Below are 24,013 nucleotides of genomic sequence, written 5' to 3' on the forward strand. Positions count from 1 at the left end.
ATGATCTTGGAATATGAAATTTTAGAGGGAGAAGGGACTCCATGGAATGCAGAATATTTGCTCTAGAAGGGACTATAGAATAGAGGTCTGCAAAGGATCTTAGAGCTCAACTAGTTCAAATCTCTCATTAAGGAATTTGAGATCTAGAGAGGACAATAACTTGTCCTTGATGCCACAGATATTGATAGAGCTAGGAATCCAGGCATCTTGATTCCCTCAGCTAGTGTTCTTTCCTTAATACCATGGGCCTCAATTAATATCACTGGCATCTTACTGGGTCTCATTGAGTTAGAAAAATCACTATACTGACAAGGATCATGCCTGAGGCTTGAGGTTGAGGAGCATCAGCTTGTGCTGGAAAAATGGGCAGGGGAAACTCTCCCTGGGGTCTTATCTGACCTATCTCATGATGTCTCCTTTGCTGATTGGGACATAGGCAATAAGGACAGATTATTCTGCACAGGGACAGATTATTCTATGAAGGCTCCCAGGGAACTGTACAGATTCCAGAATGCTCAGAGGAATAATTCATTATATTTATCATTATTCCAAATCATTAAGAGTACTGCAACTGGAGGCCCATGATATGCACCCTGCAAAGCATTTCAAATCCATCTGATGATCTGATTGTATGTATGTCCTCAGTGAGGTCAAGTGATATTAACTTCTTTTACCCTTCTTCAGTTAAGCATCTCCACATTGTGGGCCTACAATTATAGTAATTGTGCTCATGCTCATCCTGAATCTCTCTGCTCTCTGGATAGGCAATAGGGTATCTGAAAGGGTGAGATGGAATGTAGAAATAGAAAGAATATTTAGACATACAGCCTGAAGGTCCAAGTCCATATTTTGCTCTTTTACTTCCTTTCTTTGTGATCTTGGGCAAATCATTAACTCTTGGCATTTTAGTTTCTCCCTCAGTAAAATGAATGGGCTGGACTATGAGATCTTTAAATTTTCATCTCTAAATACTATAAATTTTCTTTTAGGATGTGGCAGTAAGTCTGGCTGCTTTTGATCCCTGGATTCCTCTTCTAGAAGATTCTGAACCAAAGGCATTCCCCCAGATTTTGTCCCCCCAGCCATATATTTGTTTCCACTACTAACAGCCTTAAAGGCCATTCAAATTCCATAACTTCTGAAGTGGTGGGCTCAACTTTCAAGGTTTCTATTGCCCCCAATGCTGAAATGAAGGTCCTGTGATCTCTTTTCATTTCTTCCCCAAGCCTGTCCTGGGACTGGTTGAACAAGTATTAGGAGCAGCCTCTGGAGGAGGAGCTGCTTGGAAATTAATTTTAAAACAATAAATAGAGGCCTGGAAATGTGTCTGGGATTGTGGGGAGGGACTGAGACTGAAAGGGGGAGGCAGTGTTAATAATCCAGGGGGATACCACCTCAAAGTTCCCAGAGAAACTTTAGTTGTCTGGCAAAGCACCTGGGGGGTTGGGCTGGGCTTTGGGGCCCAGCTCCTTCGGGCCTCCAGGTGTGTGTGGGAGTGGATGGAGGGGCGTGGAGTCAGCTACCTGGGCTAAGACACACCTAGGCCCATCCAACTTGGAGCAGCCTCCCTCCTGGGCCCCTTTCCAAATTTCCCTCCTACAGGAAGCCTTCCCTGATTGAGTAGACTTGGGTCAGGAGGGAATATTTCAATAATCCTTCTACTCTAGACAGATGAAAAAGCAAATTCTGAGAGAAAATGATACCCATTGCTCTGTCTTACTTCCTTAGAAGGGGTAGCTATAAACAGGAACTCTGATCCGCCTACTATGTGCCCATGAAGACAGTCTACACAGAAGCCATCAAGGCAGACTTTCTCCTCCAGGATACTTTCTCTGACTAATCTAACACATCTCAATTGATCTCTTTTATCTCAATATCCTGACTATCACTGTACACAATAATATAAAGTGGAAAAAAGCTTGGTGTTGAGAAAACCTGAATTAGAATGCTTGCTCAGGAGCTGCTAGCTGATACAGTTGATAGAGTGCTACGTCCAGAGTCAAGAAAATTCTTTCTGAATTCAAATCCCACTTCAGATGCTAACTGTGTAACTCTGGGAAAGTCACTTAACCCAAATTGCTTAAAAAAAGAATTTTTGCTCAGCCACTTACTAGCTGTGTGAGTCTGGACAAGTCATTTCTTTCAGCCTCAGTTTCTTCATCAGAATAATCAGAATAATAAAAGTGCCTACTTCCATAACACTGGTTTGTTGTGGGGATCAAATGAAATAACTTCTAAAGTGCTATATAAATGCTACTTAGTGTTCTTATTCTTGTTACTTTTATTATTATACCAAGTATCTATTAAATGGAAGACTTTCAAAAGCAAAGGAAAAAATAATGCAGTCCCCTGTTCCTAATGGGTAATACAACAAATATATGAATAAGTATGATACAAAGTAGACTGTTTTAGGGGAAGAAGAGAGCCATATTAAGCAATCTTAAGAACATTTGAAGAAAGGATGGATTATATCTGGGAGAGGTGGGTGGATGGAAAGAATAAAGGAAGAGCTTCATGGAGGAGGTGACACTTGAGCTGGATTTTGAATGAAGGACAATTTTTAAAACTTCTTTTTTTATTATGAGTGAATGAAAATTAATAAAGCCAAACATTTCAATATGCAGGAAAAACAATAAAAGGATTGTGTATGTAGCCGTGAACTTAAGCTATGTAGTTCTTTTCTCTAGTACCCCACTTTGTATGGCTTGTTTGATTTGGGCAGGGGAGGCTATAATTCAGATTTAACATGTCAGACCTTAGTATTACCCTGTAATGTAATGTAAATGTACTAAGAAGAACTTTCTTCTGCTTGGAGACATATTTTTGAAAGGCAGAGATAGAAGGAGAGGGAGACAGAGAAAGAGAAAAAGGGAAGGAAAGAGGGAGAGAGGATAGAAAGAAAGAGAAAAAGAAAGAAGGAGAAAGAGAGGGGGAGAGAGAGGGAGGGAGAGAGAAAGAGAGAGAGAGGGAGAAGAAGAGGGAGAGTGAGAGGGAGAGAGAGAAAGCGCACTATAAATTTCTTCCCACAGGTATCTTGTCTCTCTGGGCTTCTGGAGGAAAGGGACCATGTCTTAAAAGATGTACTATTCTCTTTCCAACTCTGACTTATAGGAATAGATACCCAGCTGATGCTCAAAAAATACTGTGTAGTAAAGGGAATATAGGTGGGGTTATTAGTGAAGGGGATGGTCTCTTCTCTCTTTGCAAGTAAGGTCAGAGAAGCCACTTTTCTTTTGAACTGTTGGGCTATGGTTTCCATTTAAGAGAAGAGTTAAATGGTTTCCCTTAAAGAACTTGGTCAATTCCTGAGGGCTGTGCTTCCAGAGGGAGACAGAAATTATATAGGTTGAATTCATCTTTTAATATTCTCCTATCTTTTGACTTTTATCTCTTGACTCATTATTATTTCTCTGTCCAAGCACCCAGTGCCTTTGTGTCCTCAAATCCTCCCAGTGCTAACATCCTGTGTCTAGATTTGATTATCTATGTTCTAGTTCTACAAACTAATGCTTTATGTTCCATGTTTTCACAGACTCAGAACCTAACTTGGAAGGGTCTTGGAGATTTGTCTAGTTGTATCTGAACAAGAATCCATTGTCTAACATGCCAGGTTCTGCACTTACTTGAAGACCATTAGTGAGGGGGCACCCACTACCACCTGAGGAAGCTCTTTCTACCTGAAGATAGCTCTAATTGTTAGCAAGTTTCTCCTTAAATCAAAGTTAATATTGTTTCTCTAGAACTCCCACTCAGTGTTCTCTGGTTTGCTATTAGGGCCTAAATCACTTTTCTATTGGACATTCTTTCAACTACTTGGTGACAAAATCATGTCCTCAATAAATCTCCTCTTTTTCAGGCAAAATATACAAGGCTGCTTCAATTTATCTTTTTGTAATATGCTCTCAAGCTCTACAGAATCCTGGTCTCCTGCCTCAATTTTTTTTTTTTGGCCTAACATTTGATTTTATTGGCCTTTGTTGGTGTCAGTCTCAGTTAGTACCTCATGTCCTCAAGAGATCCCACTTCTAACATTCTACATGCTAAGGTCTACCTAGGTCTGATAGATTTTATTCAATGTCCCACAAGTTCTTTGATCTGTATTATCACAGATTTAGAACTTGTTTAGAGCAGTGTTGAACCTGCCATGTTAAATAGAAATGGGTGTCACTAAATCTTAAATAAAGATTTCTGTGGACCACATGGTGACTTCAAAAATCACATATTATTATTATCTATATTATTTTATTAAATATTTCTAAATTACATTTTAATCTGTTTTGGCCCACACTCAGGAGTATGGAAGGCCATGTGAAGTCAGTGGGTCACATATTTGACACTTATGGTTTAGGGAATTCTGAAATAAGGAAACTCCCTCCACCCAAGGAGAGCTGTATCATCTCAGCAATATATAATCTTAGTGATTTTTTTAAAGTCCTGTTTAAGTTTAAGCCCCCTCTCCCCTTACCCATAGTGATATAGTCATTATGTGTCAGAGCCCAGACTTGAACCCAAGTGCTCCTGATTCCAAGGCAAGTCCCATAACCACTGTGCCACATGACCTCTCTTGTCCCTCAATAACTTTTCTACAATGTGGAACTCCCAATTGAACATGATACTCAAGAAAGAGACCGATTAAGGCAGAGTATGGTAACATTGTCACCTTTTTAGTCCTCTTTAAATGAAGCCTCAGATCATAGTAACTTTTTTGGCTTTCACATTAAATTGTTCACCTCTACAGGATCCCCAAAGTCTGAGTGAAGTTTTAAGCTTCACTTAGTTTAAAACTGGAAAATATATCAGTCTTTGAAAGTGATTCCTTCCCTAATTACCTTATATCAGAATCCCTTAATATTTAATAATTAAAAACTGTACTAAAATTTTGGGGATGGTCTTTATTGAACTTGTGGTCTATTGATACCCCTACATCTTTTCCTGATCAGTCATGTTATCCCCATCTTGTATTTGAAGTTGATTTTTTTCATACCAAGTATAAGGGAGTATTTATTCTAGTATCATTTGTAAGCATCTTGAGAGCAGAGGTTTTTTCATTTTTGTGTCCCTAGCACCTGGCACAATCCTTGGTATATAGGAGATACTTAATGAATGTTTGCTGAATTGAATTTATCCTTACTATCCCACTTGTTCATTCCAGCTCTGATATTCTATCTTCCAAAGACTCTTCTAGCTCTGATGTTCTATGTTCTAAGGTTCCTTTCAGTGCTGATACTGAGTTTTAAGGTCTGGCTCTGACATTCTGTGTTATATGTTCCAAGGTTGTTTTTAGCATCACCATTCTGTTCCCTGATTTGCTTTGTCACTGAGCTAAGGAGACAAATAGCTGCCAGAAGCCTCTGTATCATCCTCACTTCCCTAGCTAGGCAGTCTCTAGCCTCTGCCTCAGCTGCCCTGATGATTCGATAAGAGATGGGCCGAGATAGGGGGTAATTACAGGCCATAGCTTCACCCTAGTCATGGGCTGGGGGCTGACTCAGAGGATTGCTTCATCCAAACAGGGAGGGTCAGTTTGAAAGGGGAATTAGTGCAGTCAGGGTCTGAACTTCAGGGTCCCTAGAATGACCCAATTGCCCTTGATCCTTCTTTCTTACCCATGGTAGAGGAGACCAGGTTGGGGTGGTCAGATGACCCAACTGTGGCAAAGACTTGGGGTGGAGTCAGAAGACAGGGTGAGGTTGGGATGAAGGCGGGATCTGGACAGAAGAGTTCCTGAGGAAGTGGGTGAGGTTGGGGAAACCCCACATCTCAAATCCTGTAAACTCGGGAAAGGAAGGGCCCCTCAGGACGCCATGTAGGAGGACACCCCGTGCCTGTGCTAATTTGAGCCTTCCCCCTTTTTGGCTCCAACTCTTGCTCTTTGGAGACAGAATCACAGAGGGAAAAAAATGCCTTTCAGAACATCCAGTTCAAACCCCTCATTTATAGATGGGCACAATAAGGCCTAGAGAAGGCAGATGATTTATCTGAGTCACACAGCAAGTAGAAGAGGCTGTACTATCCTGGCTCTCAGTCTCAGTGGCTAAACGTATTTACCTGGGCTATTGTAAGAAGTCTTTGTCACAACGGCTGTGAAATTCCTTCTGTAGGCAGAATGTTCTCTACAAATGCTAAGAATGATTATTATAAGAAATGAGGGATGAAATAAAGGGAAGGGTCTCCCTGTTTCCAGACTGTCCTATACACAGCTGCCAAAATAATCTTCCTGAGAAAATCTTCAAGAAACAGGTCTGACCATGTTATTCTCTGGCTTAAAAGTATTTAGTCCCTTCCTTTTGCCTCTAGGAAAAAAATACAAACTCCTCAGCCCTGGCAGCTAAGGCTCCCCACTATCTGGGTCTAACTTACCATTCCAACCTGATTTCACATCATCCTTTCAGGCACTCCCCATTCCAGCCAACAGGGACTACTGATTGTTCTCTGAACTTGGAATTACATCTCCCACCTCCAGGCCCTTTATACAGTCAACCAGTCTTGGAAGGTACTTCTTCCTTAGCTCCTCATATTCCACCCCCCCATAGTATTTTATTTTTTCCAAACACATGCAAAGATAGTTTTCAACATTCATTTCTGCAAGACTTTGTGTTCTAATTTTTTTCACTTCCTTTCTTACCTCTTCCTTCCCCAAGACAGCAAGAAATCTAATAGAGGTTTGAAATATGTGAGATCCTTTTAAGCATATTTTCTTATTTGTCATACTGTGCAGAAAAATCAGACCAAAAGGGAAAAAAAACACAGGAAAGACAAAAAGAAACAAACAGAAAAAGTGAAAATACTGTGCAATGCTTCCATCCACATTCAGGCTCCATAATTCTTTCTTTGGATGCAGATGACATTTTCCATCCCATATGTATTGAAAATATCTTGAATCACCACATTGCTGAGAAGAACCAAGTCCATCCCATAATCTTATTGTTACTATGTACAATGTTTTTTTGGTTATGGCTCACTTCATTCAGCATCAGTTCATGGAAGTCTTTCCAGACTTTTCACAATCCCTTTAAGACTCAGCTCAGGTACAACTACCTTCCCTGAACACCCCTCCATCGCCTTCACATTTGTTAGAACCATCTCCTTTCTCCAATTACTTTGGATTTCCTTCAATGTATATACATTCTGTATCTTTCAGGCAGCTCCCTGAAGGAAGGACCTATTCACTGTTTTTTTCATTGCAATCTCAATTAGATTGTGAACTCCCAGAGAGAAAGGCCTATTTTTTTCCCTTTCTTTACATCTTCAGCACTTAGAATAGTCCTTGATGATGTGTACTTAAAAAATATTTGTTAATTGACTGACAGTGCTCAGTCTGGGACCAGACACAATTAGTATCAAAGGCAATCTTTGAATCCTGGTTATTCCTGCCTCCAAGTACAGCAATCTTTCTGCAAGTGGTATAAATCTAACTTTGGGAATGGTTGATGGACTCTCAATTTAGTTTTTTAAGGTATGAGTATGTAGGAAAAAGTATCAGATTTATTATGTGATACTATTTGAATACAAAAGTGGGTATATGTATGAATGCGTGAGGGAGAGTGAGTGCTTATGAGTCTGGTATGTAAGCATGCCAGTAAGTGTCTGTGTTAGGGTGTGCCCTTCATTTGATTTGATTCAATTTAATGCAATATAGCAAATGGTTATGAGATATCTATTATGTATAAGGCACAATACCAGGTACAAGGGACACAAAAACCAAAAAGAATGACAAAGTTCCTGCTCTAAGGGAGTATAGAGAAGTGGTAATCAAATTCAAATAGAAATGGATCCAGGCCACATAGTGACTTAGAAAATCACAAATTAACATTATGTTGTATTTTATTTTCATTTATTTTGTTAAATATTTTCCAATTAATTTTAATCCAGAGGGAGTTGTTGTGGACTGCATGCAACCTATGGACCACATTTTTAGCACCTATGCTATCCTATAGATAATTTCAATATCTGTAGAATAACTTCAAGGAGAAAAAGGTATTTATTAGGAGGATCATAGAGGACATGGCATAGGGTGGCCCCTGAATTATCCTTTGAGAGAAGCTAGTGATGCTAAAAGGCAGAAGTGAGGAGGGAGAGGGTTCTAGGCATGGGAATTCACTTGTGCAGACACTCAGAGAGGAGTTTTATGCAAGGATCTGGTAAGTCAGTTTGAGTGGAGCAGAGAATAGGTTAAGGAGAGTAATAAGAAATAATATTGTAAACATAAAAAGCATCCAGATTATGGAGGGCTTTAAATGCCAAACTGAGAATTGACTATTTCATCCCATAAATAATATGAACCCCTAAGGATTTCTGAGTAGGAGAGTGATATGATCTGGATCTTAGAGAAGAGAGGATGGAGGTGGAAAGATTGATTACTAAGCTATTACAATAGTCGAGGAGAGAGGTAATGAGGTCTTGAACTAGGGCAGAAGTTGTGTGTGTAGAGGAAATATATTGTGGAGGTAGAATCATTAAGACTTAAAACACACACACACACACAAACACAACAATGTTCATGTTGTGTTTTAAGGTTTGCAAAGTGTTCCATATACATCTCATCATTTGAGTCTCATAACAACCTGAGATAGATAGCACTGGTATTATTATTCCCATTTTACAGATAGGAAACAGAAGCTCAGAAACTTAGGTTACTTTCTTATAGACACACAACTACTATGAAAGGGGGAATTCAAAGCCAGTTCTTTCCTAAATCCAAGTCTAGTTCTCTATCTACTATTAGGTTGTCTCTCAAATTTTGGCAATTGATTAGATGTGGGATTAGATGTGGTTTTGAGGAATTGAAAAAGAAGTATAAAGAGTCCACAGTGATTCTAAGGTGACGAATCTGATTGACTGGAAGGATAGTGAGGCCATTAAAAAAAGGGAAAGTATGGAAAAAGTTTGGATTCGGAGAAATATATGTTCCATTTAGAGCATGTTGAATTTGATAGCTGCAAGATATTCAAATGAAGAAGTCCATCAGGAAGTTGGTAATATCAGATTGGAGCTCTGGAAAAAGAAAAATCATCTGCTTGGCATTAGAAATCCTTCCTAACCTATCCATTTCTGCCTTACAAATCTGACCTTGCTGTTCTTTGAACAAGTTATTCCAACTCTTGGCATTTTCACTATTTGTCTCTGTTTTCCCTCTCCCTCTTCCCCTCCAACCCACGTCAGGTATCTTCAAGTACCAGGTAAAAAATATCACCTTTTACAGGAAGCCTTTTCTTACTTTCTTTTATTCTAGTGTCTTCCCTTGGTTGATTATCTCTAATTTATTTTGTATATAGCTTGTTTGGACTTAATTGCATGCTGTCTCCTCTATTAGGATATGAAGTCCTTAAGAGCAGGGACTGATTTTTGCTTTTCTTTGTATTCCTAGTGCTCAGCACACTGCTTGGCAATTGGAAGATGCTTAATAAATGTTTTTTGATTGATTAATATAGATCGGGGAGTCATCTTTATAAGAGATGATAATTAAACTCACTGACTCTAGTGAGGTCACCTAGGGAGAAAGTCTAGAGAAATGAGAGCAAAGGGAATCTAAATCACATTTAGTGCTGGGAAGGACAGTGATAATCCAAAAAGAAAGACTGAGAGGGTCAAACAGGGTTGAAGGAGGATTAAGAGAGAGCAGATCATCTCTCAGAGTTGAAAGATAGAAAAATATCCTAATGTTATACTCATGAAACACGTGTGGGAAAAGGAAGACTTCTGAGGGTGATAATCATTGAATCCCCTCAGATTTTGTTGCTAAGGGCAAGATTTTTTTAAGATGGGAGGGGAAGAGAAAGATCAAAGAGGGATTAAAGCTTCTGCTTGGAAATGGATAGGACAATCAATAGGGTCTAACCAATTTTTATTGTTTGGAGAGCATTGTTTGGATTGGGAAGGGTAGACCAAAAAAGGTTGAAGCCCAGGAGTGAGTAGATAGCAGTTTCTTTCAATTCAACAAAGTACCTACTGTGTACAAGGAACTATACTAATAAGAGTGTCTTAATTACAATGACTTCAAATCATGAGACCTGGATAAATTGCATCTTATGCTATTGAAAGAATTAGCAAATATCACTTCAGAGCTTTGTAAAGAATGAGAGAAGTGCTATAGGCCCAAAGACAAGTAAATACTATCCCAGACTTCAAAATGGGGAAGAAGATAGAGTCTTCAAACTTTAGGCTAGTGAACTTTGTTAGGTTCTTACTAAGTGCTAGGTACTTAAATTTTTTTTGACTTGAATTAAAAATCAGAGTTTTCTTGAAGTAAAATGTGCTGCTTCTAGAGTTCCCCATTATATGGAGGTAGTTGTCAAGGATGAGGAATTGTCTGAAATGTTCTAGAGGGGATTCTTAGGCAGCTATGGGTTAGGTTAGAGTAGGAATTCTTACTTTTTTTGTGCCATGGAGCTTATTGTCAGTCTGGTGAACCTTATGGACCTCTTCTCTGAATTTCTCTGAAAACACAAAATAGGGGCAACTATTTGGCTCACTGTATAGAATACTGGCCCTGGAGTCAAGAGGATTTGAATTCAAATCTGTCCTCAGAAACTTGCTAGCTGGGCATGTCATTTAATCCTGATTGCTTTAAAAAAAAGCATACAATAAACTACATAGGGCTCAAAAGAAACTAACTTGAAATAATTTATATACATAAACACGCACATATATACATACATATCATATATATGAACCCAATTTCATGGGATCTAGGCTAAAATGATTCTGAAAGTTCTTTCTAGCTCTGATATTCTATGCCTATTCTGTCAGAATCCAAAGCATGTACTGGGCTGGAGATTCCCCAGGCTCTTTCTGGGTGTAATACAGTGATGGAGGACCTCCTTGAAGACATCCCAGGATGTTCCAGATTCTATTTATTTTCTTCCTCTAGGTGAAGAAAAGAGCTCTCAGCCTAGCTAGGCTAAGGAATTATTATGGCTTGACTCTGGCTGAATCTGTGCCTGAGCCAATGGGGTATGTGTTCCTGACTCACTATCCCTAGTTCCAGCTTACTGGGGATGACCTAATGGCCTTCATAAAGGGGACCCTACTTTTTGCCTGGCAGGTACCAGTTTCCACCATCTGATGTACATGAATCTCTCAGGGTCCAAGAGAAGGGAATAAGAAAAGGACCTGGAACTCTAGAAGAGACCAAGATGAACTCCAGATCTCTCTCAGGTATGCCTTATTCTTCTCCCCCTTCCTGGACTGTTCAGTCCAGGTTCCATATCCCTCTCCCCCTCCATTTCTGCCCCTCCTCTCCAACTCAGGGCCAACTCTAATGCCCACCCACTCTCAGGATCATGCCTCTGCGTCACTTACTGACTGGACTGATTACCACCTTTTGTTTCTGAACCCGATGGCATGGGTCCCTGACTACAAAGCCAGATACCTCAGGGGCCTAGTAGGGCTCAAGCCAGTTCTTCCTGGAATGAATTGGCAAGAAGCCAATTCAATCTACCTTGCTGAGCTTCTAAACCTGGTGGTGGGGGTGGTTAAAGATTGAGGAGAAAAAAAGCTGCTGAATACAACAAACACCTTTCTAGCTTCTCTACAAACCTAATCTGAATATGTAATTATGTCATTTGTGGTTATTCACTACCCCTTTCTGGGTCTCAGTTTCTTAATCTGTAGAATAAGGTTACTAGACTAGATTGTCTTTAAGGTTCCAGCCATATAAAGCAGAGTGGGGTAGCTATCACATGGACCAATAGAATCAGGATTCACAAGATCATGACAGAACATTAGGATGATTAAAATAAGATAAAATTTAATAGGGATGTATGTAACATCTTACACATAGACTCAAAGATTGGCTTCACAAATGGTAGAAGACCTGTAGGCTTTTATAGACTGTGAGTTCAGTATGAATCAAAGGTGTGGTAGGGTAGTTAAGAAACTTAGTGGTATCTTTTGGCTGCAGTAAGAGAGGTTTAGCATCTAGGATAGTCTCTGCTCTGGGTTAGGTCACATCTTCACACCTGCAATATTGTGTCCAATTCTGAGGGCAACATTTTAAGGAAGGACTTTGGTAAACTGAAAAGCATTCAGAAGATAGCAGCCAACATGGTGAAGGACCTCAAATTCATGTCCTATTAAGGTTAGTTGAATTCAGGAGGATGTTTGACTGGGATGACGACTTTGAAGTTCTATGACATCTGTCTCTAGTATCTGAAGGGCTGTTACATGGAGGAAGGTTTGGGCTTGTGTCACTTGTCTTCAAGGGACAGAACTAAAACAGGCCTGGTCAGATGTGAACTTAAGGAAAATCACTTTGGCAGCTATATGGAGGCTAGATTGAAGAAGAAAAAGATGATGTAGGGAGACAAATTATGAGGTCATCACCATAGTCCGGCTGAGAGGGGATGAAGGAATATAGTAGTTGTGTAAGTGGTATAAAGGACTCAGATGCAAGAAGAGGGTTAGGTAAAAACCAAGTTTTGGCATTGGATAAATATGTGGGGCAAGGAAGAATGAAGAATTGAGAATAACACCAAGGTTGCAAATCTAGAACACTAGAATGGGGACAGCTAGGTGGCACAGTGGATAGAACACTGACTCTGTAGTTAGGAGGACATGAGTTCAAATTCAGCCTCAGATACTTGAGAGTTGTGTGACCTTGTGCAAGTCATTTAATCATAACTGCCTCAAAAAAAGAAAAGAAGAAGGATTGGAGTGTCACTGACAGAAATTGGAAGATGTGGGAGGTTGGTTGAGTTGTGGGAGGGAAAGAAAGAATGTATACTGTTTTTGATATTTTGAATTTTAAAATGTCTTCAGGACATCCAATGCAAAATGTCCAATAGGTAGTTGGTGATTCAGAACTAGTGGTTAGGAGATAGTGGGCTTGAATATATAGAGATCTGAGAATTATCTGCCTACAAATGATATCTGAACCAATGGAATAAAATGAGATTATGAGATCACTAAGAGAGAGAATATAGAAGGAGGGGAAAAGATGGCCCATCTTTTCTTGGTAAATACCCATAGTTAGGGGGCATGATGTAGATGAAGAGCTAGAAAAGGAGATTGAGAAATAGTCAGGTAGTTAAAAAGAAAGTCAAGAGAAAGCAGAGCCATCAAAACCAGGGGAAAGGGTGACCAATTATATCAAATGCTAGAGGAGATTCAAAGGATAAGGATCAAGAAAAGGTTTAGGAATTAAGAGATTTCCAAGGAGAGAGAAGGTTTGGTTGAATGATAAGTCTTGAAGCTAGACTACAAGGGCTATGCAATGATATTGCCTCCATTCTCACAGTGTCCAGGATGGAATTCAGTAATGGTAGGAAAGACAAATGAATGGACTGAGCTGGGTAGAGATCTGCCTCCTGCAGGGAGAGATAGCTGGGACAGGGGAGAGTTTTGACAATGGGATGAAACTGTCACCATGTGGGAGGCTAGATACTGCCTTGTTTACAAAAAAAAAAAAAAAAAAAAAAAGGAATAGTCGGGGTCACTGTGCTGCCCTCAAAGAGCTCACTGTCTACCACCTTAGGAAGTAACACATGTACTATATGCCAAGGAACAGTTTGGAAGGCTGGGTGATTGGGGGTAAAATGAGGAGGGTAGAAGGCATTCTGTATGGGATATGCTGAGTTTCAAGATGTTTAAAAATGTCCTATAGTTGGTGATTTAGGACTGGTGTTTATACTAAAGTCTATACTAAAGGGTAAAACCAGATATGATTGTAGGGCTTAGTGTTTGAAGGGGCTATGAAAACTGTCTAATCCAACTGCTTCATTTAACAAAAGAGAAAACTGGAATCCAATCTCATTTTGTAACAGAAGAATAAAGTTCAGAAAGGATAAATATTTGTCCAACGTGTGGCAGAGTCAGAATTCAAACTGAGGTCTTTAAATCTAGTCCTCTTTCTGCTACAGCATAATCACACCTTAAGCACCAAAATACTGATATTTTAAAAACTCCCTTCTTGGAAACCTCTTAATTCCTAAATCCTTTTCTTAATCCTTATCTTTTGAATCTTCTCTAGTTTAGGAGAGGAAAAGAAAAGACTAAAAGGGTATTGATCTAAAAGCTCTCCCATTATCTGTAGGACTAATGTGTGGAAGAATTCAGCTGGATAGAGCAATGGATAGAGTGCCAGGCTCGGAGTCAGAAAGATGTTAAAATTTGGTGTCATGTGACCTGGGCAAGTCACTTAACCCTATTTGCCTGTTTCCTCATTTGGAAAAATGAGCTGAAGAAGGAAATAGCACATTACTGCAGTATCTTTGCTAAGAAAATCCTACTGTGGACACTAAGAGTAAGACATGACTGAAATATGTAAACAACAACAAAATGTATGGGAGAGGGACTAGGTTAATTCTATTTGCTCTCAAAAGGAAACACTAGGACCAATGGATAGAAGTGATTTGAGAAGCAGATTTCACGCAAAGAAAAACTTGCTAACAGAACTGTCTAAAGAGGAATGAGCTGCCTTACTAAGTCATATCCATGAAGGTCTTTAAGAATAACCCACCTGACCTCCTTTGAAGGATGATATAGAAGTGATTTCTATTCAAGTATGTGTTAGTCCAGATGTTCTCTGAGAGGCCTTCCAGCTCTGTGATTCTATGATTTGTGAAGATGAGAGTAGATTGGGAAGAAGGCTTCCTATAGTTCTATCCCTCCCCTTACTCCAACCTCCTTCCTGGGAATGTAGTTTTCCTAGGATTGGAATAGCAAGAATGAGAGGGCTGCACGAGAAGGAACCTTCAGAGGTCAGAGGAATGAGATGATAATCTTGGAATGTCTTGGAGAATAATCTTGGGAAGATCTTAGAGCTTGTCTATTCCAGTTGCCTCATTTTTCAGGTGCAGAAACTAAGGCCCATAGAAGTTAAGATTTGCCCCTGGTCACCATGCTCCTTTCTCTCTATGGCAAAGGCACCTCCCTGCCTCCAGTCAGCCTCATCACTAGATGATTCCACTGTGTCTGAGGGTACTTGGCATCCCCTGCAGGCAGCCCTCGTTGGGAAATTCCAGGGATGTTGGTGCTTCTGGGAAAAGTTGAGCTCCTGGGTGAGGCCTGAATATTCAAGGAAAGAGTAGGAAGGATATGTGGAAGGGTGGGGGACCAAAATTACTGCTACTTCGGCTCCCCACTCCAGTAAATTCTGTGGAAATCAGTATGGTCCCGAAGCAGGGGCAGGCCTTCTCTGAGCTTCTCCTCTTGCTCTTGTCTCTGTCTCTACAAATTCTTTTCATCTTTCAAGGGTCAACTGAAGCCCCAAATTCTCCATTAAATCTTCACTGACCAACCAATAGTAATCTGACCTTTCTATGAATTCTTAGCCCTTCACAATCTGGACCACACAGAGAACAAAGAATTTTAGATCTAGAAGGGACCTTAGAGATCTTCTAGTCCAAAACTTACTCTTTATAGATGAGGAAACAGCCACAGGGAAGGGAAGCCCAGGTAACATGTTCAGGAAATAAAAGAGTGAGGGCCTAGGATTTCCAGTTCAATCTTTTTCCCATCAGATTCTTGTGTGTTTGCTGCTGTTTCTTGTGGGAATGTTCTGCCCCCAACTAAAACATAGCTTCCTGAGCACAGAGATTATGCCTTTTATCTTCCTGCTCCCACAAGCCCCACACCTAGCACAGTTCTAGACACAGAAAAGCATAACAGTGAAGATTTATGGAATGGAAACTGAAAAGAGTTTGGGCTAAATGATCTCAAAAGACCCTTCTAACTCTAAAATTGGTCCCTTCCAGCTCTAACTTCCTAGGATCCAAGGATTCTTTCAGCTATTTTTGTGGTTTATGTGGTTATAGGGTATGTTGGGGGGGGCTCCTCCCTGCCACCCCACATCCTGACTATCCTGGAAGGTCTAGGAGTCTATGCTTATAGCCCAGGAGGGGTAACTAGCTCTGCTCAAGAGAGAGTGATGGCAGATTGCACAAGAAAGGAGAGTAAGAAGGTCTCTAAAGTAGAATTCAGGCTCTGCCCTGAGATATTACCATAATCCCTGAAGCCTGGAAGACCCACTCAGTTTCCTAGACTTTTATAAGCCCTAGAAAGCCTATTTCTAGCAAAATGGAAATAATTCTAGTCCTGGTTCCTAGGATCCTTATCTTTCCATAAAGCAAATTATCTGCGTGTACTCAAATCCCTTCAAGCTCATAGGACACTACCTTGGCACTGCCTAGCTGAGGCCTGACTCATTGATGAATTTGAAGTCAGAAAACTTTGGTTTCAAATCCTCGATCTGGAATTAAGTAGCTGTTATCCCTGGGTAGCTAGATGGTTCAGTGAATAGAGTGCCTGACCTGGAGTCAGGAAGACATCTTCCTGAGTTCAGATCAGGTCTTAGTCACTGGCTGTGTGACCCTGGGCAAGTCACTGAATCCTGTTTGCTCAGTTTCCTCATCTGTAAAATGAATTGGAAAAGGAAATGGCAAACCATTTCAATATCTCTGCCAAGAAAACTCCAAATGGAGTCATGAATACTCAAACATGGCTGAAATGATTGAATAACAATAAATATTGGGCAAATATTCTCCTTTATAGCCTTCATATTAAAAAAGGAGTTGAAATAGATAACTTCCAAGGTTCTCTCCAGCTCTAAAATTCTATTTTTCTATGAACCCCTCTCCTCCCATTTGATTACTATATGAATGGAGAGAGCAACCTCCTCTTTAGCAAGGCAGCCTATTCTCTCCCCCAGAGCTGGGCAGCTGTCTGAGCACATGGAAAGGCATCCTGGAGTAATAGACAGAATCCTAGAACTTTGTACCTGGAGTCAGGAGCTCTGGATTCTAGTCCTCACCTTGTCATTTACTAGTTAAATCATGTTGGGCAAATTATTTCCTTTCTTTTAAGCCCTGATTTTCTAAAGCCTATTAAATAGGAGTAATACTACTTGTACTGCCTAACTGAAAGGGTGGCTTCCAAGAGCAAACCTCATAGGGCAAAACTCAGGAGCAAAGTTCATAAGATTTGGAAAAGATTTCTGAGGTCATTTGGTCCCATCCCATGGGTTTTTACTATCTTTCAGTTTCCTTAGGGAGATTAATACTCGGACACATGAAAATATAATTCATTAGTTCCAGCTAGTCTATGCTAATAGCTTAATGAGTACAGACATTAAATGTTATGAGAAAGAGGAGAGATCAAGGAAGGTTTCAGAGGGCCTCAGTTTCTCACATTTGCATTTGCTCCTGGAGTCCCTTAATGATAAAATTCTTCCTTTGCTGAGGCCTACCTCAGGGGTCACCTTCTCCATTCCCTGAATGCCCTCCAGATGAAAGTGTTGTCTCCCTCCACAGATTTTCCTAAAGGGTTTAGGTCAAATCTCTCCTTTGCCCCTGCATACTATCTTGCATCATAGTATGTTGGATCCTGCTCTAGATTTCAACTTCCCTAAAGGCATGATCTATGTCTTTTTTTTTAAAATCTTTGGGTATCCAGCACTTAGAATGGGACTTTGTACAAAGTAAATGCTTTATAAATGTTTGTTAAATTGAATTAGATTATATTGTGAGTGAGACTTGAAGTGGGTCTTCACTAGATAGCAGAGAAGCAATTAAGAGGTCTTTTCAAGAAAAGAAACTGCCAGGATAATGCCAAAGAGGGGGCAGGTGTACTCAGGGAGAGAACAGTGTCTATAATTGTGGATGGGGAGAGGGGATATAGTAAGTCTAGAGAAGTAATTAGGGGTTAATTTGTAGAGGGACTTGAATGCCAGGTCAATGCCCTACAAATCAATGTCTGAGCTTAGTTTTCTCTGTTGAGTTATAAATTGAACTAAATGAAATTCTTATTATCTAACATGAGGAAAGCGCTCTTTTAGGATGAGAATGGTTGTTTAAGCTTCTCTGTATCCTTCACAGGTCAAGTAAAGGGAAGAAAACAGAATAGGAAATATGATAATAGATTTTAGAGCTTGAGCTAGCTTTAATCAGCTTGAAATTCATTGCTAAATGTTTAGCTAGCTCTTACCTCAGAAACTGGAAGTTGCTATAAATTAGAGCTTGATTAATTTATTTTGAATGTTTAGACTTAAGAAAAGGCTAATAATAATAATAATACAGATTATATTTATAAATGTTTGTGTGTATACACTTCTACCCCTTACTCCTTCTGGAGTTGTTAAACATTTACTAACATATTCCTATATTGCTTTTAAAACATTGCTTGAGCACAGCAAGAGTGTAATAAGAAGATTCAAGAAATGAAGTCATCACAAGGCTGGATAGCAATAGTAATAACTGGATTATGAATATATCATAATATCAAAATTTTATTTATTTATTTAAATTTTTAAATTTAATTTTTTATCTTTTTTCTTTTCTTTTTTATTGAAGCTTTTTATTTTCAAAGCCTATGCAAGGATAATATTTTTAATTTATTTTTTTATTCATTTTTCCAAATTATCCCCTCCTTCCCTCCACTCCCTCCCCCCAATGGCAAGTAATCCCATACATTTTACATGTGTTACAATATAACCTAGATACAATATATGTGTGTAAATACCATTTTCTTGTTGCACATTAATTATTAGCTTCCGAAGGTATAAGTAACCTGGGTAGATAGACAGTAGTGCTAACAATTTACATTCACTTCCCAGTGTTCCTTCTCTGGGTGTAGTTGTTTCTGTCCATCATTGATCAACTGGAAGTGAGTTGGATCTTCTTTATGTTGAAGATTTCCACTTCCATTAGAATACATCCTCATACAGCATTGTTGTTGAAGTGTATAGTGATCTTCTGGTTCTGCTCATTTCACTCAGCAACAGTTGATTTAAGTCTCTCCAAGCCTCTCTGTATTCCTCCTGCTGGTCATTTCTTACAGAGCAATAATATTCCATAACCTTCATATACCACAATTTACCAAACCATTCTCCAATTGATGGACATCCATTCAACTTCCAGTTTCTAGCTACAACAAAAAGAGCTGCCACAAACATTTTGGCACATACAGGTCTCTTTCCACTCTTTAGTATTTCTTTGGGATATAATCCCAATAACAGCAATGCTGGGTCAAAGGGTATGCACAGTTTGACAACTTTTTGGGCATAGTTCCAAATTGCTCTCCAGAATGGCTGGATTCTTTCACAACTCCACCAACAATGTATCAGTGTCCCAGTTTTCCCACATCCCCTCCAACATTCATCATTATTTGTTCCTGTCATCTTAGCCGATCTGACAAGTGTGTAGTGGTATCTCAGAGTTGTCTTAATTTGCATTTCTCTGATCAGTAGTGATTTGGAACACTCTTTCATATGAGTGGAAATAGTTTCAATTTCATCATCTGAGAATTGTCTGTTCATATCCCTTGACCATTTATCAATTGGAGAATGGTTTGGTTTCCTATAAATCAGGGTCAGTTCTCTATATATTTTGGAAATGAGACCTTTGTCAGAACCTTTACTTTTAAAAATATTTTCTCAATTTGTTACTTCCCTTCTAATCTTGTTTGCATTAGTATTGTTTGTACAGAAACTTTTTAGTTTGATGTAATCAAAATCTTCTATTTTGTGATCAATAATGATCTCTAATTCTCCTCTGGTCATAAATTCCTTCCTCCTCCACAGGTCTGAGAGGTAGACTATTCTCTGCTCCTCTAATCTATTTATGATCTCATTCTTTATGCCTAAATCATGGACCCATTTTGATCTTATCTTGGTATATGGTGTTAAGTGTGGATCCATATCTAATTTCTGCCATACTAATTTCCAGTTTTCCCAACAGTTTCTTCCGAATAATGAATTTTTGTCCCTAATGTTGGTATCTTTGGGTTTGTCAAAGATTAGATTGCTATAGATGTACCCTTTTTTGCCCTTTGTATCTAATCTGTTCCACTGATCTACCGGTCTATTTCTTAGCCAGTACCAAATGGTTTTGGTGACTGCTGCTATATAATACAGCTTTAGATCAGGTACACTTAGACCACCTTCCTCTGACTTTTTTTTCATTAGTTCCCTTGCAATTCTCGACCTTTTATTCTTCCATACGAATTTTGTTGTTATTTTTTCTAGGTCATTAAAATAGTTTCTTGGGAGTTTGATTGGTATAGCACTAAATAAATAGATTAGTTTGGGGAGTATTGTCATCTTTATTATATTCGCTCGGCCTATCCAAGAGCATTGAATGTCTTTCCAATTATTTAAATCTGACTTTATTTTTGTGGCAAGTGTTTTGTAATTTTTCTCATATAATTCCTGACTTTTCTTTGGTAGATGGATTCCCAAATACTTTATACTCTCAACATTTGTTTGGAAGGATAATTTTTCAACATTGACCTTTGCAAAATCTTGTGTTCCAATTTTCCCCTGCTTCCTCCACCTCCTCCCCTAGATGGCAAGTAATCCAGGATATGTTAAATATATTAAAAATTACATATAAGTCAAATGTACACATACATTTTTATATAATTATCTTGCTGCACAAGAAAAATCTGAGATCAAAATGGAAGAAAAATGAGAAAGAAAATAAAATTCAAGCAAACAATAACAAAAGAAATGAAAAGGTGATCCACACTCAGTTCCTACATACCTCTCTCTGGCTGTGAATAGATGGCTCTCATCATCACAAGATCATTGGAACTGGCCTGAATCTTCTCATTGTTGAGAAAAACCATGACCATCAGAATTGATCATTGTATAATCTTGCCATTGCTGTGTACAGTGATCTCCTTGTTCTGCTCATTTCACTTAACATCAATTCCTGTAGGTCTCTCCAGGCCTCTCTGAAATCATCCTGCTGATTGTTTTTTATAGAATAATAATATTCCATAAAATTCATATACCATAATTTATTCAGCCATTCTTCAACTGATGGACATCCACTCAATTTCCAGTTTCTTGCCATTACAAAAATGGCTGCCACAAACATTTTTGCATATGTGGGTCCCTTTCCTTCCTTTAAGATCTCTGGGATATGAGCTCAGTAGTAACACTGCTGGATCAAAGGGTATGCAGTTTGTTAGCCCTTTTAGCATAGTTCCAATTCACTCTCCAGAATGGTTGCATCAGTTCACAATTTCACCAACAATGCATTAATGTCCCAAATTTTCAGGCCTAAGTATCCCTATGTAATAACATAATAAATATGATATGATATGATATAAAATAATCAGAACAGCTAGATGGTACCATTGTGCACAAAGCACTGGACGTGGAGTCAGAGGACTCATTTTCCTGAATTCAAATCTGGCCTCAGACACTTAATAACTCTGTGACTCAGGGCAAGTCACTTAACTCTGCCTCGGTTTCCTTATCTGTAAAATGAGTTGTAGAAGGCAACGGCAAATCACTCCAGTATCTTTGCCAAGAAAACCCCAAAAGGGGTCACAGAAAATCAGACATGACTGAACAACAATTAAACAACACAACCCCTTTATATTCTTTAAAATTATTGAGGACTCCAAAGAGTTTTTGTAATGGGTAATGGCTATTGAAATTTGTCATATTAGAAATTCGTATTATTATGAAAATAGGTTTGATCTTGAATACTCTCTGAAAGGACCACACTAGGTTAAGAGCCATTGTCTTAGAACATAAAATGCCTGATATGAAGGCAACTAAAAACAGAAAATAGGCTATCTGGGAAGAGACCTTAGAACACAGAATGTTAGAACTGAGAAAGTTCTTAGAATATAGGATTTCAGAATTGAGAGGGACCTTAAGAGTTCAAACTCTTCATTTTATGGATAAGGAAACCGGCTGATTTCCCCAGGGTCACCTAGTGAGTCAATGGCAGAACTTAGGCTAAGAGTGATTTTGAAAAGTTTCCCTGAAACAGCCCTGGGCTGGGTATTTTACTGGGGGAATTACGCAGCCCTGGATCCAGGTCACTATGTGGGGGTGTGTTGACAATACAAGATTGGAAGCCATTGCCCCCAGGATATTCTAGGTCCCTCGGATTCAGGTCTAGACAGGTGTTTTCTGGATGGTTATGGACAATAAACTGATAATTTAAGATTGAGATAAATATCTGACATTTACACCATTGTATTCATTTTGTAAAAAGGCAGTTGAAGAACACTGAGTCAGGTAGAGCTGGATTTAAATTCTATCTCCACACTTACTAGTTACAATATGACATAAGCAAATCATTCCATATCCTTATGCCTCTGTTTCCTCATATGTCAAGTGGAAAAGAAGTCCTTAAAAGATGGTGGTGAGGATTAAATAAAATAATCTATATCAAGAATTTTGCAAACCTTAAAAGCACAATATAAATGTCATATACGTACGTATGAGGTAAGTGAAATAATAAACCATGCATATAATTTTTTTATTATTTCATTTACTTACATACTTATGTGTATATACTTATATATACTTACATATGATTTTTAATGTACTATTTTATTTATATACTAATATATGCATATATATACTTACATAACCTATTATTTCACTTTCATATATTTATACATATAGGCACATATGTGCATGTGTATACATATATAATATGGTTTGTAATCTTTTATTTCACTTATATAATTATATAATATATAATATGAAATAAAATTCTACTTATACAATTATATATGTACATACATATATATGTAATTTTTAATCTAGTATTTAACTTATATATATTCTTATATATATTTATATACTCATATGTATATGCATAAATGCATAGTATAATTTTTAATTATTTCACTTATTTATATATTCATGTATATATACTTACATATATACATATAATTTACATCTATTATTTCACTTGCATATATTCTTATATATCTACATATACACATACATGTACATGTATATATAAAAATCTAATATAGTTTTAATCTATTATATCACTTATATTCTTATACATTTGCACACATATACTTACATATATATGTAAATTTTAAGCTATTAGTTCATTTACCCATATTCTTATACATACTTATACATCTACGAGTGTATACATACATGTATAATATAATTTTTAATTATTTCACTTACTTATATCTTATATATACACACATATACATATTATTTTTATCTATTATTTCACTTACATATATTCTTATATATTTACACATATGTGTGTGGGATTATATAAATGTATAATAGTTTTTAATGTATTATTTTGCTCTTCTACTTCTAAATGCATACATATATACTTATATACATGTAACTTTTAATCTTTTATTTCACTTTCATATAATCTTATAGATGTTTACACAAACATATACATAATGCATACATATATACACATGGCTTATAATCTATTATATAACTTACATATTATATTTACACATATATAAACAAACATGTCTGTGTATATATACAGTAATAATATAGTTTAAATCTGTTCTTTCACTTATATACTTATTTATGTGTATTTATATACTTACATATATAATATAGTTTTAAATTTATGTCACTCACATATATTCTTATATATTTTCACACATACACACATATATGTGTGTATATATACATGTATAATATAGTTTTAAAATCTATTATTTAATTTACATATTTACATATTGACATATATAAGTATAGTTTTCAATCTATTATTTCACTTACGTATTCTTATAAATATACATAAACATAGATAAAACACATACATGCATATGTGTATACATATAGTTTTAAATCTGTTCTTTCATGTATATATTTATATATGTGCAAATATACTTACATATATACACATAGTTTAAAGTTTATTATTTCATTTACATGTTCTTATATATTTTTATATACATGCATGTGCATATATTTGTGTATATATACATGTATAATATAGTTTTAAAATCTATTATTTCATTTACATACTTATATAAGTACATATATAAATATGGTTTTTAATGTTATTTTACTTACACATATTCTTATATATATTTATACATATGCACACATATGTGTATATATGTAAAATATAGTTTAAAATGTATTATTTGACTTACTTATATATGCATACATATATACATATGGCTTTTAATCTATTGTTTCACTTACATGTATTCTATATTCACACACATACAACACATATATATATATATATAATATAGTTTTTAATCTATTATTTCACTTCTTACAACAGTTTGTTAATAGCAGAGTATGAATCATTAC

General features: G+C 37.5%; 1 long non-coding RNA gene across 12 annotated transcripts in view; it reads left to right on the forward strand.

Annotated features, from left to right (window-relative positions):
- LOC141555597 (uncharacterized) overlaps nucleotides 1-24,013 on the forward strand; it is a 141,270-nt gene that overhangs the window by 42,574 nt on the left and 74,683 nt on the right. For 7 of the 12 annotated variants that reach the window (XR_012486271.1, XR_012486267.1, XR_012486266.1 and 4 more), the window contains one exon: nucleotides 11,045-11,157. This is a non-coding gene — a long non-coding RNA (uncharacterized LOC141555597). Of the gene's footprint in view, nucleotides 1-10,870; nucleotides 11,158-24,013 lie in introns of all 12 variants that reach the window. The other 5 variants (XR_012486262.1, XR_012486265.1, XR_012486264.1 and 2 more) reach the window with 2 other exon arrangements.

The sequence above is a fragment of the Sminthopsis crassicaudata genome, chromosome 2 (assembly GCF_048593235.1).
Source record: "Sminthopsis crassicaudata isolate SCR6 chromosome 2, ASM4859323v1, whole genome shotgun sequence".
NCBI classification, from domain to species: domain Eukaryota; kingdom Metazoa; phylum Chordata; class Mammalia; order Dasyuromorphia; family Dasyuridae; genus Sminthopsis; species Sminthopsis crassicaudata.